Source organism: Corythoichthys intestinalis, chromosome 2 (assembly GCF_030265065.1).
Source record: "Corythoichthys intestinalis isolate RoL2023-P3 chromosome 2, ASM3026506v1, whole genome shotgun sequence".
NCBI classification, from domain to species: Eukaryota; Metazoa; Chordata; class Actinopteri; order Syngnathiformes; family Syngnathidae; genus Corythoichthys; species Corythoichthys intestinalis.
The window spans coordinates 21594942-21616034 of NC_080396.1; the positions used below are offsets into that span (position 1 = coordinate 21594942).

Here is a 21093-nt window from a genome sequence, read left to right on the forward strand (position 1 = left end):
TTTTATATGGAAATATATTTTAAAGGCCCAGCACGCTTTGGAAGCGCAGGAGCTTGCATTGAGGAGGAAAAGGCAGCAGCTTGAGTTGGAAGCTGAAATCGCTGCCACCTCAGCTAAGCAAGCGGCACTTCAAGACAGGAGCAGCATTCGAGGGGATCTGATTGAATGGCCTCCTGCATTAAAAAGGGGGCTAGACCTAAGCTCCACCTCACCTCACTCAATCCAGAGGCTGCAACATACGCACGTGCCTCCACCAACACAGCAGCAAGCAGTCCAACCACTGCAAAAGGATGCTTTTGCAAGTTGATCCGCCAAAACAACCCACCTATTCTCAATCACAAACAAAGCAAATTGTCAGTCAAGCCTCTCAACCACTTCAGTTAAAACCAAACACAACTTTCACTCAAGGAATTCCTCCAAGGAAAGACCAACACTCATTACAACCTGAGGGAGCTGAGAAAATGGCCTTATTTAAATTCCATAAAGATTCCTTTCATAAACGCCTCTGTTGACCTGCTGATTGGCACAAATGCATCCAAGTTGTTGGAGCCCTGGGATGTCATAAACAATCCTGAAGCTGGGACCCTACACGTTTAGAACCCTATTGGGGTGGGTTACAAATGGTCTGTTACAGGGCGGTAGCGACTGTGAACAGGAACGTCCTTCAGTTAATGCCAACACAATCACCACTGACAAGATTGAGGAACTGTTAAACAGCGACTTTGACTTCACTGAGCAAGCATCCACTGAAGAAGAAACGCCAAGGGAAAACAAAGGGTTTCTGGACCTAATGGAAAGCTCTGCTCAGCCTCGGAATGGACATTACAGACTTCAGATGCCTCCCAGAATGAAAGCCATTTCAATGCGGAACAACGTCAATGTTACAACTCAACGTGTGCGTGGTCCGAAATGGAGTCATCAGAAAGACGGACACTTTCACAAGAAGTACAAGGACTTTCTTGCTGATGCCATTGGCAATGGCGATGCCGAAAAAGTGACTCGGCATCAGTTGGTCACACCGGCACGGAAGGTGTGTGAAATCTCATGATCACATCGTGGCATATAACATCCAGGCAAAAGAAAATTTAAAAATGTCTGCCAAAAATTGGCGGAAAAGGAAAAAGCAAGAGGATCCGGAGGAAGAGAGGGTCCATGTGGGTGTGGAGTCTGCAGTCAGAGCTGAATGGACCAACAGCACTGGCTCTGCGCCCTGCATGATGTCGCTGTCGCCTCTTGGCGTTCGCCGAGAGTAGAAAATAAGTCCAAAACCAACATGGTTGGGTGGTCTATGATCAGGGTATGAAACACTGTTGGGTTGGGAGCAAAAGAACAATGTTTTTTTTTGTATATCTATGACTCATTCTAATTTTAATGTAATTGTTCTAAAAGGCGCAATTAGGGGCCGGTGTGTAAAAGCCATATTTCTGATTCGTGTTATTATTTGCAATTTTACTCCTTTCCACTTGGGGCTGTAAGTCGTATCTGTCCACTGACCTCGAGTCAGCCCTGGTACCCTTAAAATGACAGCTAATCATCACACAGGTGTTGGTAGTTAGGAGGGTAAACAGTTTTTGACTGTGGCTTAGTGTAGTGTGCAGGACAGGAAAGTAATCAATATGTTTGTTCGGTTGTGAATGCGTTTTGAGTCTTTTGGTTTGCTACTTTTGCTTGGAAGAAGTGCTTTTGAGTTAAGTTACAGGACACCAGCAAATTAAACTAATGGAACTGAGGAATGGACTCGCTAGTGTTTGCTTTGCGTCTCCAACTGCTCTGGGCGCAGGTAATCATCACAATCCATCCAATACATGACTGGAAACAGGGCCTAGTCAGGATATATACTATTCTCAAACTTTAAATGGGTAAGAAGTCCAGCTCGCTGGCTTGGTAGCCGGGCGTTGAGTGCTAGCCGCCCAGTGGGCCACTTTTTGTAAGCAGAACTGGCGCTGCGGGATGAACCGAATGCCGGGTTAAGGCGCCCGATACCGACACTCATCAGACTTCAGAGTCGCCGCTGCAAGCCCGCCGGGCCCCGTCACCCTCCTTAACCGGCCCGCCTTCGCACGCGGGCAGCGAGGAGGGGATGGCGCGTCAGAGAGCGCCGACCGGGCGTCGGGTTCCTGCCGCGGCCCCTGGTCCCTCCTGGGGCGGCTGGCTTCTAACCGCCAGGGACATAGAGAAGCCCGGCTGTCGCGGGCCGGCCCTCTGGTGGAGGCCCGCAGCGGTCCTGCGCGCGTCCCCAGGCCGGGGGGCATTCGTATTGTGCCCCTAGAGGGGAAATTCTTGGACAGGGCTCACCCGAAAGCATCCTCTGTCAAGTTTCCGATATGGGCGAGGGCCTTCAGGGTGGCGAGAGGGTCTGGTCGACGTGTATATATATATATATGTATGTATATATACACATACATATGTATTTATATATATATGTATATGTGTGTGTGTATATACAATGCGTAGAACAAGTATTTGATACACTGCCAATGGGTTTTCCCATTGACTGTGTATCAAATACTTGTTCTCCCCACTGTATATATGTATATGTGTGTATATATGTATATATGTGTATATATGTATATACAGTGGGGAGAACAAGTATTTGATACACTGCCATTGGGAAAACCCATTGACAGTGTTTTAAATACAGTACTTGTTTTCCCCACTGTATATGTATGTATATGTATGGCGGAAAACACAGACAAGACTGATAAAGCAGATTCTGCTGTTGCACTCCTCTTTAAAAGAAACTGCTGTATTTTAAACCAAAACAACTGCTGTGTTTGATAGAACAATATGTCTATATGCTGCCATAGCAGAGTCATGGCTCATTAAGCCACGAACTATTTTTAATTTGTCCGTTTTACCCTGAAAACCCCCGTTTACAGACGTCACGCAACCGCTTTTGTTTTAACCCAGCCATAAAACTAAGGTAATTAATTATATTAATTATTCAAAATGTCTGTCATTTTTAGCTTAGAATCATTAATTGATGTCTAATATTTCATTAAAAAAAAAAAACTTTAAAAAATTATTCACTCGCATATTTTAAACTTTTAAACAAATGACGTCACAATGAAAAAAATGGCGTTTGTAAAAAAGTCACTGATATCTACCCCATAACTATCGTTTAATTGTATTTTTTTTCTTACTGTCACATTTTCACCGATATGTTAGATGATAAATAATCGATCCAAACAAAGAAAAATTGAAAAAAAAAGTTTAAAGGGGTAAATATATGAAAAAGAAAATCTGACCACTCCTTGATGTCTGAGAGTTCTGCATCACGACCCTTGTTATATTGCCATGTTTTACCCATAAAATCCCCCCAAAATCCAGCTGTGGGCATTCACAACCGTGTCTTGACATGCAGTGATACATGCTACATAGAGTTTTTGGATCGGATTCTGCTCTCGCGTGCTCTAGCCTCCAGATAGGGTTTTGCTGTTTGAAAAACATTTTTTTTAATGCCCTCCTGTTCAAAATTTTTCTCCCCCCCCCAAAATTGAGATTTTAAGCTTTCCAATGATGTATCACACATGCATATCTGACAATTTTGAAATTTGGCCAAATTGGCGTTCTCAGAGCAGAACTTCAAGTCACCTGAATGTTTTCCGCCATATATATATATATATATATATATATATATATATATATATATATATATATATATATATATATTAGGGCTGCAGCTATCGATTATTGTAGTAGTCGATTAATCGATGAACTAGTTTGTCGAATAATCGAGTAATCGGATAAGTAACATGAAAAATTAAAATACCTGAGCTGAGCCTCAAACAGTATAAAAAACTTATAAATAAGGATCTATGTACAAAAAAAGAACAATTAGCTAACTTAAAAAGCAAAAGTCCGCTAGCTTAAATGCTATAAAACGATAACTTTTTTTTTTTTTTTTTTTTAAACAATGCTCTTAACAAATGGCTCAGAAACATATTCCCACAAAAAACGGCTAAATATACCCATAAACTAAATAACGAATGCATTAAAAAAACATTAGCGCAAACAAAAACTTAGCTTATGTTGGTCTTAACATGGAGCAGCTGGATTCAGCCATGTGAAATGAGGCAGACTAGAGGGCAGTGTAACCACTCAAATCAATAAAACTGGTTGCAAACACTTTCAAAATAAACCATGACAACGCCACAATAATTAAACGAATAATCGAAGCAGCAAAATTTAATTCGAATCTTTTTTTCTAATCGAATACTCGAGTTAATCGATTAATCGTTGCAGCACTAATATATATATATATATATATATATATATATATATATATATATATATATATATATATGTGTGTGTGTGTGTGTGTGTATGTATATGTATAAAATTCATTTCAGGCAGTTGCATTCATTTTTACAAGTACAGTTCATCAGCTCTCAACTGGTTTACATAAGAAGTCACAAAACTAACATCGCAAAACAAAACAAAACAAAAAAAATGTAGTCACAGCTGAAAGAAGATATTTGACGTCTATTTTAGGCGAGTGATAGTTATGTCATGGTTATAGTGTTCATGACATCATCCACGTCTGGTAACAAACTAATTTTGAAATACTATGCTGTGCACACATACAGAAAGAATGCTTCAATCCCTTTGTCCCATTAAGATCCCCTTCACTTCACTCCTTACAGATTCCGTCTCCAGGTATCAGTAAAATGTAAACATGAACTGAAAAAAATGTTGATAGAGAAAAATTCAAAGCTTTCTTAAATAATAATGGACTCAATATTTATTATAAAGCTCTGTCAAGGTTAAAGAGAATACAAAAGTGTTTTAACCCTTTGTGGTTTGTCCATAGTACGAGTCATCCTACAGTCTATCACCATGGTAACACTGAAGCACGATTGGAAGGAGGTCACAAGGACCGAGGGGAATGTCTTAATTTCACAGTTCGATAAAACCTCATTTTACATTTTCTAGTATGGAAAGTAGTTTTTAAAAAAATTCAAATGTTTAATTTACCTTTGTAGACAAGTTTCCTGAGGGAAATATGGGTGACGCCATCTTGGAAAATTTCTGCTTCAAACTTCCTGTTTAGAAAAAAACTCATTTGTTGAAGTTGACATTAGTAGTGTGCTGACAAAGTTAAAAGTGCAAAATCAAGCCAGTGCAACCCACGGAATCTCCAAAAACGGATTTAGCATGACGTAGATGAGACGTAGATGAGATTGTATGATTGTTTTTATCACTTCGCTGATCATTCGTGGACAAAATTATAACAACCACTAAGGCTGTGTTGAAGTGAGATATAGATTGATACGCAGGCCACTTGCGTGAGTGAAAATGAAGTGAAATTACAAATTATATTACATTTGCCGAATGCAGAAGGGCTGACACGGATTTTGTTGTTACAAGGAAATACTACAAGTTATGTACATATACTGTAAACAAAAATAGTTTGTGATTCGTTTTTATTGCAGATTTTGATCACAATAAAACATTTGGATAACATGATTCTATTTCTTGTTTTATAATACGATTGGTGCATGTGCAAAACAGGTCAATAAATCACAATTTGTAAAATTATTGGAAAAATAGCATACGAGCATGTGATATCAGACAGCAGAGCTCCGGAGCCTCGCCAAACTTTCACCCGACATTACAGCTTCCATACGGGCTTTCTCCTGCTGTCCTCAGTAATTCAAGCTCCAATAGCGTAGCTTAAAGTTGCTGCAGTTGCAAAGCTTGTAGTTGGATCTCGGGATCGAGCGAGCCACCGCCTCCAGTCCCAGCCTCTTCGTAATAGCAATATCAAAGGCAACAAATCGTTTTATGCGCAATATTTTAGATTTAGTATCTTGAGGACCGGACGCATGAAGATGCAGGGATAGGAAGAAGATACCTTCCATAACACAGCGGCAACATAGCTACAAAAACACCCAGTCTTTGTGGTGACACAAGCTTGGTTCCACATCTGCCTTCATGAACATGTTGTCTTCCCCTGTCGTGATGATGACAGATAGATGCGGTATTTCCAAATTGTCTTTTTTAAGGGATTTTGATGAGTAATGTTACTACAGCTCCACTGTTATTTTGAATGGCGAAATTCTAAAACGGAAGTTGCTTGTAGACATAAGGAAGTAAAGCAGAAGTACCTTGTAAACTTTTTTTAAACAGTTTTAAAAGTGCCTGTGACACACACAAAAAAGCTTGTGACACAAAAAAGCATGTTTTTTCATATAACACGCAGTATTTTATGCTCCTGAATAAAATGGACTGCTTGGATGTGTGTGGAAGCGATCAATATATTCATTCAATTGTTTGAATCCCGCGCCATGAAAATGAGTGACTTCCGGGCCATGGCGAGTGGTGTGAGGCTTTCTGGATTTCCAAAAGATCCTGTTCACCGCGAAGAATGGGCAAAGCAAGTCCGACAATCTAGAGACTATTGGACGCATGGCGAAGTGAGTAAGTTATGTGTTTTATGCAGTGTTGGGCACGTTACTTTAAAAAAAGTAATTAGTTACATTACTCACTACTTCTTCCAAAAAGTAACTGAGTTAGTAACTGAATTACTCTATCGTAAAAGTAACTAGTTACCAGGGAAAGTAACTATTTCCGTTACTTTAAAAAGAACTTGTTGTATGTCAAAGAATTTGAAATTTTCTGAGCAGTATTCGAGTCAGTGGAATAGAGAAGAACAGACAGGTAGTTAACTTGTTAGGTGCTTCAGCAGATTTGAATTGCTTACCACAGATGTCGACAAAAGCTTTGCTCCGGGACATAAATTACACATGACATGCAGGTTCTTTCCTTTAATTTCGACAAACTTGAAATAGTGTCTATATCTCCACCTCTTAAAGGACAATTTTTCTTCTGACTGCTCTGCCATCCCGACCCTGTGCATCTGTTTTGCGTGTGTGTGTTTGCCGCACGCGCTGTTCCGGTTTGCTTGTGAAATCACCGGCTCTGATTGGCATACCACGACACATGACTCTAACCCTCAGCCAATCACAATCACTTCCATCGCATCTCTTGAGGGGCTGCATTCAGGTAGGCTAGTTTCCCGACAATTCACGTCACCTTCAAAGCATCTGCCGTCCTCAAGATGGAAGCAGATTTATTGCTGGCTGACAGTGGGAGTTGGGAACGAGGCCAGCATCAGGTGTAGCAAACACAGAAATGTTACCAAACTTTGGAAAGCATTGTCTAATTGAATGAGCAGGGACAAACAGCTTGGAGTCAGAAGTACGTGCGCTTTTCTCGAACTTGAACGCACCCCAAGTCTTGGAGCAGAGAGTCGACTCGGCTGGTAGTTTCTTCAATTTATTCAGACTAAGTCACGCAACGCTTTTGACCGTCAGTAACGGTAACGGCGTTGTAACGGCGGAAAAAGTAATTAGTTAGATTACCCCGTTACTGAAAAAATAACGCCGTTACGTAATGGCTTTATTTATAACGGCGTTACTCCAAACACTGGTTTTACGTTGTAACCAATACTGGGATAATGGCAAACGTTTTAATAAGGAGGTGGCTTGCATTTTGTGGGTGACAATTCTCCCTCTCCCACAAGCATCAATACCTCAGGAATTGGCATCTGAGGTGTCCTGTAATAATTTCGCAGGATTCTTTACACACAAAGTACTAAAGATTAGACCAGGGGTTCCCAACCTATTCCACTAAGGCACACTGTGGGTGCAGGATTTCATTCTTACCAAACAAGATGACAACACTTTTTCCCCAATCTGGTGTTTTACAAGTGCAATCAGTTGATTGCAGTCAGGTGTGGCTTGTTTTAGCAGAAGCCTCATTGGTTCAACTGTCTCTGCTGGATCGGCTGGAACAAAAACCAGGACCCACAGTGTGCCTTGAGGACTGGGTTGAAAACCCCTGGATTAGACAGACTGTGTGCAACTCCAGATTAACAAATGTTACACTAAATGCCTCCCAAAATGTCCCCCACGTCAATCTTAGACAGTTTAGCCTCTTGGACTATGCCACTTTAACAGAAATTGTGTCGAAATTAAAGCCCACAACATGCTGCCTTGACATCCTTCCTTCAAACTTTTTCAAAACTGTTTTTCATTGTATAGCCCCAGACATACTTCAGATTATAAATACTCCAAACAGGAGAGTTTCCTCAGACTTTAAAAACTGCAGTAATAAAACCTCTCCTAAAAAAAACTAATCTGGATGCCTCCACCATTAGTAATTACAGGCCAATATCAAATCTGACATTCCTGGGGAAAATTATCGAAAGGGTTGTGTTTGAACAGATCCAGACTTTTATGATGCAAAACAATCTTTTTAACTCATTTCAGTCTGGATTTCGGCCACAACACAGCACAGAGACTGTGCTTATCAAAGTCCTAAATGATATTCGTCAGAATACCGATGCAGGCAAATCATCTGTTCTGCTACTATTGGATCTCAGCGCCGCACTTGACACGGTAGATCACAACATACTACTCAGCAGATTGGAACAGTGGGTAGGGCTTACTGACACTATTCTTCAGTGGTTCACATCCTATTTACATGATAGGGATTTATTTGTGTCAATCGGAAACTTTCAGTCGGAACGAACCAAATTCACGTGTGGAGTCCCTCAAGGGTCAATTCTTGGACCACTCTTATTTAACATCTATATGCTTCCGTTAGCTTAGATAATGGAACAGTATGACATCTCCTATCACGCCTATGCAGATGACACACAACTCTACATTTATGTGTCCCCACATGATTATAGTCCCTTAGTCTCCCTGAGTAAATGCATTCATCAAATCAAATGGATGTGCCAGAATTTTCTCCAGTTAAATGTGGAGAAGACAGAGGTGATCATTTTTGGGCCAAAAAAGGAAAGGTCAAAGATAAGCAGCCAACTTAGCACAATGTCACTTACAGCTACAAATCAAGTCAGAAACCTTGGCGTAATTATTGACTCAGACCTAAAATTTGATAGCCATCTAAAGTCTGTCACTAAATCCGCTTATTACCACCTAAAAAATATAACCAGAAATAAGGGGCTTTTGACTCAACAAGACATGGAAAAACTTATGCATACATTCATTTTCAGCAGATTGGACTACTGCAACGGTATATTTACAGGTCTTGATAAAAAATCAGTCAGGAAGCTGCAGCTTGTACAGAATGCTGCAGCCAGAGTCCTCACAAATACAAGGAAGCTGGACCACATTACACCGGTTTTGAAATCGCTACACTGGCTTCCAGTGAGTCAAAGGATAGACTATAAAATACTACTGCTCGTCTACAAAACACTTAATGGCCTTGGACCAAAATACATGCTAGACTTGTTAGATTCCTATGAGAAATCTAGACCCCTAAGGTCGTCTGGAACCGGTCTTCAGCATGTTCCAAGAACAAGAACCAAGCAGGGTGAGGCAGCATTTAGTTATTATGCTCCTCACCTCTGGAACAAGTTACCCGAACGTCTGAAGTATGCTCAAACTGTTAGCTCCTTTAAATCAGGGCTAAAAACGCTTTTGTTTAGCACTGCATATCCATAACTGTCTATATATTTCAATCTACCTGCTTTCTATTCCTCTTGTGCTTGTCTCCGTTGCTGATTTAAATGATTATTATTAGTAGTAGTTTTTGTTTTATTTTTGTTTTATTTTTATTTATTTTTATTCTGTGATTAAATGCGATCTTTTGTCTTGGTTTTTACGTTGTGTTGATTTAAATGTGATTTTTATGGTCTTCATGTGATGTAAAGCACTTTGAATTGCCTTGTGTTGAATTGTGCTATATAAATAAATTTGCCTTGCCTTGCCTCTCCACCAAGAAGGCCACTCTGCCAACGATCTGTGGTTTCCACGCGCTCCGACGTCGGCCAGTTTGCCCACCGAGAATGCGGCGTTCATTCCCCTCTGCGTCCCCGGCGACGAGGACTGCCTGCCTGCCTCGGCCGCAGCAGAACAACAAGCCAAAACTTGCTTGCCGCCGGGGGCTGGTCGATCGGTGAAGACAATCACCCCCGCTGCCGTGTGTGACATGAGTCGAGGTAGTTCTGTGTGATTTTTCATTTTTGAAAGGCGAGGAAGAGACTTGGAAGAGCCGCTCGGTTTGGGTAAGTATGTCACCTAGCTCTCATGCCTCCTGTTTTGTTTACACTCTTTCCTCCATCTCCAAAGCTGGGGCAGGGAAATGACAAAAGCCGGACTAACTCCGGTGGCATAAAATACCGTTCGGGAGGTTTAAGAAGCCCTTAATATTACATTTTCTGTTTAGCACAAGACTGTTATTTGTCATGGCCATACAATTTAATTAGCAATTGGGGAAAATACTTAGATAAAAAGACTATCCTGGAAAAATATTGGAGTAGAGAGATAAAAACAATGATGACATTCTGCTGCTCTGTGTCGCATTTCCTCGTTCTGAATCTTTCTCCTTCATTAGGCTAAATTCTAAATTAGCTGAAATCATTACTCTGCCGACGTTCTCACCCAGTTGGCGGCGCCAGAGTGCGATAATGACAGGAGTAGCTAAACGGCAGATTGAAAGACTTATTTCTCATCTTCTGCGGTTTGCCAAATTGTTGTATATAGTTGAATCGTCTCAAAATATGATTTTAATTTACACAGTAATGCTATTTAAGATTTTCTTTATGGTGTCACGGGCTTAAATCAATCTTTGGGTCTGACATTTTTCATTCAACATTCTACTGCAAAGTAATTTTACAGTAAATGCAGATTTAGCTTACATAACACAGGCACAGCAAACTAGTCCATAACTCGCACACACGAAATGTATTTGTGGCAAATCATAATTAAGTGAGAAAAACACCAAGTGGGTAAAATTCTGAACAATGGCACCGAAATACCAAATGAGGCAGACTGCAGTCAGGTGTGGCTACAAGGCCAATGAACCAGACAGAATGTAGAAAGAAGGAAAATGGCATCACCAGGAGCCTGAAATGGAACATGACAACATTTCTGCAATTGGTTGATAGCCAGTCTAGAGCAGGGGTGCACACACTTTTTTTTCCCCCTCGTAAGCTTCATTTGAAACGACCAAGACAAAATGAACCACCATACATTAGGCAAGGCAAGGCAAATGTATTTATGTAGTACAATTCAAAGTGTTTTACATCACATGAAGATCATAAAAATCACATTAAAACTAATAGGATGTAAAAACAAAGACAGTCAAAATAGGAAATAAAATTATACATAAAAATCACATTTAATCATGAATAGTATAAAATAATAATAAAAATAAAGAAATAAAAATGCACAAGAGGAATAGAAAGCAAATAGAATGAAATATATAGACAGTTATGGATATGCAGTGTTAAACAAAAGCGATTTTAGCCCCAATTTAAAGGAGCTAACAGTTTGAGCATACCTCAGACCTTCAGGTAACTTGTTCCAGAGGCGAGGAGCATAATAACTAAATTCTGCCTCACCCTGCTTGGTTCTTGTTCTTGGAACATGCAGGAGACCGGTTCCAGACAACCTTAGGGGTCTAGATGTTTCATAGGATTGTAACAAATTAAGCATGTATTTTGGTCCATTAAGTGTTTTGTAGACGAGCAGTTGTATTTTATAATCTATCCTTTGACTCACTGGAAGCCAGTGTAACGATTTCAAAACCGGTGTAATGTGGTCCAGTTTCTTTGTATTTGTGAGGACTCTGGCTGCAGCATTCTGTACTAGCTGCAGCTTCCTGACTGATTTTTTATCAAGACCTGTAAATATACCATTGCAATAGTCCAATCTGCTGAAAATGAATGTATGCATAAGTTTTTCCATGTATTTTTTATTCAGAAGCCCCTTAATTCTGGCTGTATTTTTAGGTGGTAATAAGCAGATTTAGTGACGAACTTTAGACGGCAATCAAATTTTAGGTCTGAGTCAATAATTACGTCAAGGTTTCTGACTTGATTTGTAGCTGTAAGTGAAATTGTGCTAAGGTGTCTGCTTATCTGTAACCTATCCTTTTTTGGCCCAAAAATGATCATTTCTGTCTTCTCCACATTTAACTGGAGAAAATTCTGGCACATCCATGCAACTATTTGATGAATGCAATTACTCAGGGAGACTAAGGGACTATAATCATGAGGGGACACAGAAATGTATAGGTGTGATTGGAGATGTCATACTGTTCCATAATCTGAGCTAGGGAAAGCATATAGATGTTAAATAAGAGTGGTCCAAGAATTGACCCTTGAGGGACTCCACACGTGAATTTGGTTCATTCTGACTGATGGTTTCCGATTGACACAAAGAAATCCCTATCATGTAAATAAGATGTGAACCACTGAAGAACAGTGTCAGTAAGCCCTACCCACTGTTTCAATCTGCTGAGTAGTATGTTGTGATCAACTGTGTCGAATGCGGCGCTGAGATCCAATAGTAGTAGAACAGATGTTTTGCCTGCATCGGTATTCCGGCGAATATCATTTAGGACTTTGATAAGCACGGTCTCGGTCCTGTGTTGTGGCCGAAATCCACAATGAAATGAGTTAAAAAGATTGTTTTGCATCATAAAAACCTGGATCTGTTCGAACACAACCCTTTTGATAATTTTCCCCAGGAATGTCAGATTTGATATTGCCCTATAATTACTAATGGTTGAGGTATCTAGATTTGTTTTTTTTTAGAAGAGGTTTGATTACTGCAGTTTTTAAAGTCTGTGGAAACTCTCCTGTTTGTAGATAATCTGAAGTATTTCTGGGGCTATGCGATGAAAAACAGTTTTGAAAAAGTTTGAAGGAAGGATGTCAAGGCAGCATGTTGTGGGCTTTAATTTAGACACAATTTCTGTTAAAGTGGCAATATATTACTGTATAATGTGTTTGTCACAGATACAACATACCTTTTTCTTAACAAATAAAGTAAACCCTTATGGTACACAAAAATCAGGAATATTTTTTGTCATTACTTTACTCTTATCAATTAGTTATCAGCTTCTTAAGCTACATTCACACTGCAATTCAACTCCCATTTCTTGCATTTTTTATTTTTAGATTTTTTTTTCTTTAAATGCAATGTGGACAGTGTAACTCAGATTTTTTTCATGCATATCACACGCAGCGTATAAAATTGATGGATTATTCCAGAATACTATAATTTTAAAAATCCTTTTAGCAATATTTAATATGTGATAAACAAATCGTTACATGAGAAAATGCATTGTAGTAAATAATCTGGTATAGACATTTGATTAGCATTTGAAAATGTGAATGTCCTTTAGGCCTAATGATTTTTTTTTCTAATTGTAGATTTTTATTTTTTATTATTTTTTTTAACTCATTGGATGCCACTGACGGCAATAGATTTCCAATCCAGTTGGTGTGGAAGGACTGGCTGTGAATGCTCATCTTTCAGGTCATTGAAGGCTGGCAGCAAATGATCGGCGCCAACCCTGCCGGTCCAAATGCATTGGACATCTAGCGCCATCAATAGCAGCCAAAAAGTTCATGAATATTTTAACCTTCTCCACAGAGTCAAAGACAAAGGAGACAAATTGTGGTGCTCCCACCTAGCTTTAGCTCCTATTCTCTATCAAACCCTGAACACTGTCTCTGGTTGTTGCCATGGCAGCATCCTACCCCCATGAGACAATGGCAGTTTGCAGTAAATTGCCAACGCACAGAGTGTGTTAGCAATACCACTCTCATTTCATGTTGTTTTATTTGATTTAATTGAATTTTTTCACTAACTTGACGCAGATGGTTATACACAGATTGGCCATAACGGGCCAAAATTGTTTGGAAATGTGTAAGACATTATTATTATTATTAAACTTGGATACATAACATAACAGTATGAATTTCGTCTCTCACATGATTCATGAAGGGACCACTATCGTAATAACTACAGTTAGGTTGTCACAACTTGTTGTAAAAATAAATGTTGAATATTATCATGTGTGTATTCCGTGCGGAAGCACCTGCAAGTTAACGGCCATTTGTCTGCAAATCGTGGGTGTCACCTGACATCACAAATAGCCTAAATGAACAGGAAGTCGCTGCATCTTTATGGGATATCTGGCATATGAGCTAATTTATTAGGTCCCTGCATGAGCTTGCATTTAGTACGTGTCTCAATTTGTGCGTTGGTGTAAAAAAAAAACAATATCCATCACAGAGACGGAGTGGAATCTCAAAACAACAGTCTTCATTAAGTATTCTAAGATCGAAATACATTCTGTGAAAATGTTCCCTGTTGTCCTCCTTAATGAGGCTGATTATAATGTGGGACATAGTACTTCAAATATCTAAATGTATTCCTAAATTTGAAGCACCCCCGCTATTGTTTACATGTATGGTGTCTGATTGACAGTGTTTTTGTTTGCCTGTTTAAGGCTCCCGCACCGTGTTGCAAACTCAAACCACCCTCATTACTCCATAAGTAGCTGTACGAAAGTCAGGCGAATGCATTATCACATCATTAGTGATGTCTTGAGCTTTAATCGTAATAAAATGTCTATTCAACAGAGCTGAAAAAGGATTTGTTGGTGGATGTTCATCAGCAATGTGCACTGTGCGACAACCTAAAAAGCACATGAGTGCTCAGAGAGGAGGCAACAGTTTCTCCATTGCTGATCTCCACACAGCAAGAATTTTACATCTGAGACTTGGCTCACCATGGAAACACATCTGCTGATAAAAACGATCAAATACACTCATCAGTCACTCGACTAAATGCAAGTGATGGCAGCCAAGAATTATTATAGGTTATCTCACAAACGCTGACATTCAGGGGAAAAATAAAATATGAAATAATTTAAATTGCGAGAATTACAGTGGGGCAAATAAGTATTTAGTCAACCACCATTGTGAAAATTCTCCTACTTGAAAAGATTAGAGAGGCCTGTAATTAAGGTTAAGGTTAAGGTTAAGGTAAACCTCAACCATGAGAGACAGAATGTGGAAAAAAATAACAGAAGATCACATTGTTTGATTTTTAAAGAATTTATTTCCAAATTAGAGTGGAAAATAAGTATTTGGTCACCTACAAACAAGCAAGATTTCTGGCTGTCAAAGAGGTCTAACTTCTTCTAACCAGTTCTAATGAGGCTGTACCTGTATTAATGACACCTGTTTTAACTCATTATCGGTATAAAAGACACCTGTCCACAACCTCAGTCAGTCACACTCCAAACTCCACTATGGTCAAGACCAAAAAGCTGTCGAAGGACACCAGAGACAAAATTGTAAACCTGCACCAGGCTGAGAAGACTGAATCTGCAATAGGTAAAACGCTTGCTGTAAAGAAATCAACTGTGGGAGCAGTTATTTGAAAATGGAAGCCATAAAAGACCACTGATAACCTCCCTCGATCTGGGGCTCCATGCAAGATCTCACCCCGTGGCGTCAAAATGATAACAAGAACGGTGAGCAAAAATCCCAGAACCACGCGGGGGGGGGGGGGGACCTAGTGAATAACCTACAGAGAGCTGGGACCACAGTAACAAAGGCTACTATCAGTAACACAATGGGCCGCCAGAGACTCAAATCCTACACTGCCAGACGTGTCCCTCTGCTGAAGACAGTACACATCTTGGCCCGTCTGCGGTTCGCTAGAGAGCATTTGGATGATCCAGAAGAGAACTGGGAGAATGTGTTATGGTCAGATGAAACCAAAATAGAACCTTTTGGTAGAAACACTGGTTCTCGTGTTTGGAGGAGAAAGAATACTGAATGGCGTACCGCAAGCAACACGTCACTTCCGCTCATTAATATTCATGACATTAGCTACTGTTGCTAAGGTAGGACACGCTTCCGTTGGTCCCTAATAGGAAATGAATGGAAATCGTCTACGAAGGAGATGTTTACAGAGCTAAACCTACCAATTTTCTCTGAAAATGATGTCCCCGGTGCCAAATTCACTGGCAAAGACGTGGAAGAACATAAAAATGTTCAGTTAAAGAGATAGCTTGAGTGTCGAAGGCTGAAAAAGACGAAAAAAACGAGCCAACCTAAGCATAGCCTTAGCTTTTTTATCGACACGACTGACAATGACATTCTCCTGTTTCAACAAGCTATCCTTTACCATCAGCCCTGTCTTTGTTATATATCCTCTGGTTGTCCTACGTCTCTGACCGTTCTTGGGGGTAATTTAGTTAGCTTTGTGTAGCAATCGCAAATGCTACTTAGTGACAGCCAACGAACACTTTTATATATTTTTTTTCTTTTACAAATCTTAATGTTATAATTTATTTACACTTCCCCCTTACCAAAGTTTATTTTTTTTAATTTTATTTTTTATAAATAACAGAAACGGTAAAAGTGGCAGTCAGATACCATTGTAATTCGCACAACGGCACAACGTTACGCTAAAAAATAAGTTAAAAATATAAAAATGACTTACCTCTTTGTCCTCTGTAAGACCATGCCAACCCAACAAAATGTTTACTGCATATGAAATGTGAATGGATTCACCGAGCTGGTGTTAGAGTCCGCGCAAGTTGATTCGGTCTTCACATTTTTGGGTTCCGGAAACGTATGAAGAAACCATCCTTCATATGTCGTAATGTCTAGAATCATTTCTACAAGTTCCAAAAAAGCAATGTGTGATCGGCATGTTCGTTTTTGAAAGTTTACCGGAGAAAATTAGCACAAATTACATTGTTTCTATGCGAGGGCGGGTCTATAATGTCCCACTTCGGCTTTACTTCCGCTTTACGATGCGACGTCACGGTCTAAAAATAGCATGCGTGCAGTAGGCCAGTGCATCCGAAGAACACCATACCCACTGTGAAGCATGGGGGTGGAAACATCATGCTTTGGGGCTGTTTTTCTGCAAAGGGACCAGGACGACTGATCTGTGTAAAGGAAAGAATGAATGGGGCTATGTATCGAGAGATTTTGAGTGAAAATCTCCTTCCATCAGCAAGGGCATTGAAGATGAGACGTGGCTGGGTCTTTAAGCATGACAATGATCCCAAACACACAGTCAGGGCAACAAAGGAGTGGCTTCGTAAGAAGCAGTTCAAGGTCCTGGAGTGCCCTAGCCAGTCTCCAGATCTCAACCCCATAGAAAATCTGTGGAGGGAGTTGAAAGTCCGTGTTGCCCAACGACAGCCCCAAAACATCACTGCTCTAGAGGAGATCTGCATGGAGGAATGGGCCAAAATACCAGCAACAGTGTTTGAAAAGCTTGTGAAGAGTGACAGAAAACGTTTGGCCTCCGTTATTGCCAACAAAGGGTACATAAGAAAGTATTGAGATGATATTTTGGTATTGACCAAATACTTATTTTCCACCATGATTTACAAATAAATTCAAAAATCAAACAATGTGATTGTCTGTTTTTTTTTCCCCTCCCACATTCTGTCTCTCATGGTTGAGGTTTACTGTTGTTGACAATTACAGGCCTCTCTAATATTTTCAAGTGGGAGAACTTGCACAATTAGTGGTTGACTAAATACTTATTTGCCCCAATGCATGTGAAGAAATGTATTCCCTCCGCCAATAGGTGAAACCTGGGAAAGGCCGAGACCACATATTTGGTTCTGAATGTCAAAATGTTTGTGTTAAATGTAACTCAAACCTGAAGGATATGTTTGTAATATAAAACTAAAAAAAAAAAAAACTTTATAAAACTATTGAGGTGATTAAATTTTGATGTCATGAGGTAAAAAAAATATCATATGGCGATGCTTTGAATTTGGCTGCTGAGTGCTTCTCTTCCTTAGGTAATCATACTCCCCTGACCCCTTCCTACTACATCACTGCATGTTGGTCATATTCTGCATCTGAAGAATTCTAGATCTTTGATCTTATCCTGAAGATCATGTATTCTCACACAATTTATTAGTTCATAAAACTGAAACAGAGCTTTCAAGTTATTGTCAGTACAACTCAGAAGCAGCAAGTTTTCAACTGATTGCCCAATAAAACTCTAGATTCGGACCACTTGACATCACATTTGGTCACAAACCAAAATGAAAATGGATCAACTTTGAAAGTATGTCTGATATTTATGTTATGTCATTTGATGCCAAATAAGACATTTTACCAATGAAGGAAAAGCCCATGAGGTTGTAAGATCATTAAGTCCCAAATAGTTGTTGTCAGGCGGTCTGATTTAATAGTAACCTCAGATGGCCCTCTAGATTTTCTTTAGGAAGTTGATTGCATAAATATAAATTTTAGATCTCTTATCCTATAAGATAAAAAATGTTTTCAGACCAATGGTCCTCTTTGGATTTTCGATTTTGCCTTTTAACTTTCCTATTTTATCTGATTGAAGCGAATTGGCAGCAGTAGGACGGTCGATTGTTCAATTTTTTAAAAAATGCTTAGAAAAGGTATCTGATTGCAACCTTTAGGCTACCTCGAGGAAAGGTTCTTGAGCTTCTTTTACAAAAGAAAGAGAATAACAGTGGGATGAAAAAGTATCTGAACCTTTTGGAATTTCTCACATTTCTGCATAAAATTACAATCACATGATCTGATCTTTGTCAAAATCACATAGATGTAAAAACAGTGGCTGCTTCAACTAAAATCACCCAAATATTTAAAGGTTTTCATATTTGAATGAGGATAGCATGCAAACAACGATGGAAGGTGGAAAAATAAGTAAGTCAACCCTCTGCCTAAGGAGACTTAAAAAGCAATTAAAACCAATTTTTACCAAATAATTTAAGTCAGGTGTGTGCCCAATCACTGTTGTGTGGTTTAAAGCTGCCCTGCCCACTATAAAACACACACCTTGTAAGACTTGCATTGTCTGATGTGCATCATGGCTCAGTCAAAAGAGCTGTCTGAAGACCTGCGATCAAGGATTGTTGATTTGTATAAAGCTGGGAAAGGATACAAAACCATATCTAAAAGTCTGGATGTTCATTAATCGACAGTCAGAGAAGTTGTCTACAAATGGAAAGAGTTTTGCACTGTTGCTTCTCTCCCAAGGAGTGGCTGTCCACCAAAGATGATGCCAAGAGTTCAGAGCAGAATACTCAGACAGGTAAAAAAGAACCCTAGAGTGTCTGCTAAAGACTTACAGAAATCACTGGCACAGTCCAATATCTCTGTGCACACAGCATATATGTAAAACTATGGTCAAGAATGGTGTATAGACAGCGATTCATGCCAGACATCCCAGGAACCTGACTGAACTACAGCAGTTTTGTAGAGAAGAATGGACCAAGATTAGTCCTGATTGATGTGCCAGACTGATCTGCAGCTACAGGAAGTGTCTGGTTGAAGTTATTGCTGCCAAGGGGGTGGTGGTGGTGGGGGGCACAAAATATGAAACGTGATGGTTCACTTACTTATTTTTCCCCCTTCTGTCATTTTTTTACATTCTATCCTCATTAAAATATGAAAACCTATAAATATTTGAGGCATTTTAGTTAAAGCAGAGTTTTTTCATTTGTGTGATTTTGACAAAGATCTTTTATGCAGAAATATGAGTAATTCCAAAAGGTGAAGACATGTTCTCATACCACTGTATTACTTAGAACTATTTATGGCAGGAATATCACTTACCACTGACCAACTTTAGGAAGATGCACAAGAGTCAAATGCTAGAGATAAAAACATTTCGATAATAAGTTGTTGTTGTTGTTTTTTTTTAATTACATAACACGCTACATTGACCGTTTTAGTTTAAACAAAGTTGCATCAGTAAACATTCTTACAGAAGACAAACAGTACATGGAGAAATAAACAACTCTAATCATGAAATAATATAAAAATAAAAAGAAACGTGTGATGAAAAAAATGTGGAACAACAGAAAAAAGTGAAGAGTAAAGTTTAAAGCAAGTAAGAGTTCTGCATTTATGAAATTATAAAGTATATAAACTGAACTGGTTCATTTTAAAATTAAGAACTGAACTATGAACTAGTTTTCATAGGATACAGGCAGTCCCAGGGTTACGACGGACCCGACTTTAGCCATTTTGACTTAACGACGCCTGAGTCTTGTCATTTAAAACAATTTTTTTTTTTAATTTTAACTTTTATTTTGGTGCAGGAAGCATAGAACAGGAAGCGAGCGCATGTACAGACGCGCCCACCCAACCCACACATGCACACTCAGAGCAGCTGAGTGACAGAGGTGACAGCTTGCGCGCACATTTGTTGCTTGTGAAGCATCCAGAGGCGACAGCTTTATATAACCCCTTTTGTACTGTTTGTTGTGTGTTTTCAATTGTGGTCGAATAAGTGGGGCGAGTTTATGTGATTGTTTTCCATGATGTGCGGATGCTAATTGATACATGCTAAATGTTTGTTATTGCTGTATTAGCAGCTACTTGCAAACGCAAATTTGAATTGCTTTTATTGAAGATGAGACTGATTTAATTTTATTTTATTTTAGTCTCATTCTGCAAGTGTTGGTGTGATGAGCAGCTGAATAAAGTCAGCAAACCACACAGACATCTGACACCGTTATTTGGGAGTTTAGCTTCAAGGCTGCAGGCGATCTCAGGCTTAATTGAGACACCTGAGAGGTGAAGGACAAATGAGGTATACTGGATACTTGGCAAATCAACAAGTGTCTCCCAGTAATTACCGATCTATACACTCCTCAAACACTAAAATGTATTCGCTCGATCAAAGTTGTGTACTTTGAAACCATGTTTGTTTTAGATAAACAAAAAAAATCCACTATAACAAGATCATTATAACGTCCAAAACCAAGTTCCATTTAAGTAACTTTCAGAGTAAACCCACCCACAACTCATTGGGTAAAAAAGACATCCAATTAGTAGGGCAAATAAACACAGCTGTAAATCTCTTTGAAACATGTCGTCGTACGACCACGATGTTGTTATAACGAAAGGAGCCAAGTATAGCAGTACAGTATGACCGAAGCAGCATTACGTAAAAATCAAATGTCGAAAGAGAACCAAGTCGAAGTCACTTGGGTGTACTTGATGGATTATTGCAATATCTTTCTAAAGGAAGCACTGCTACTCGAGGGCACTTAGCAGAAGATTAAAATGGGTTATTCAATTAATGAAGTATCACCCACTCAACGCCTACTGGATCGACATGCATCCCGGTGGACACCTAGTAAAACTCCCCCCGCAACCAGTCCAAATCAAGTGTGCTTTCCTCACAACCACTGAAACCATTTTAAAAAATGAAGGGAACAAATGGATTTCTTATATTTGTCGCTTTGGCTCTAGGTTTAGATTTGAATTAACATTACCACCTC

At 39.4% G+C, this 21093-nt stretch overlaps 1 pseudogene; it reads left to right on the forward strand.

Annotated features, from left to right (window-relative positions):
* Positions 1-1719: 1719 nt before the first annotated feature.
* LOC130912331 (uncharacterized) overlaps positions 1720-21093 on the forward strand; it is a 42916-nt pseudogene continuing 23542 nt past the window's right edge.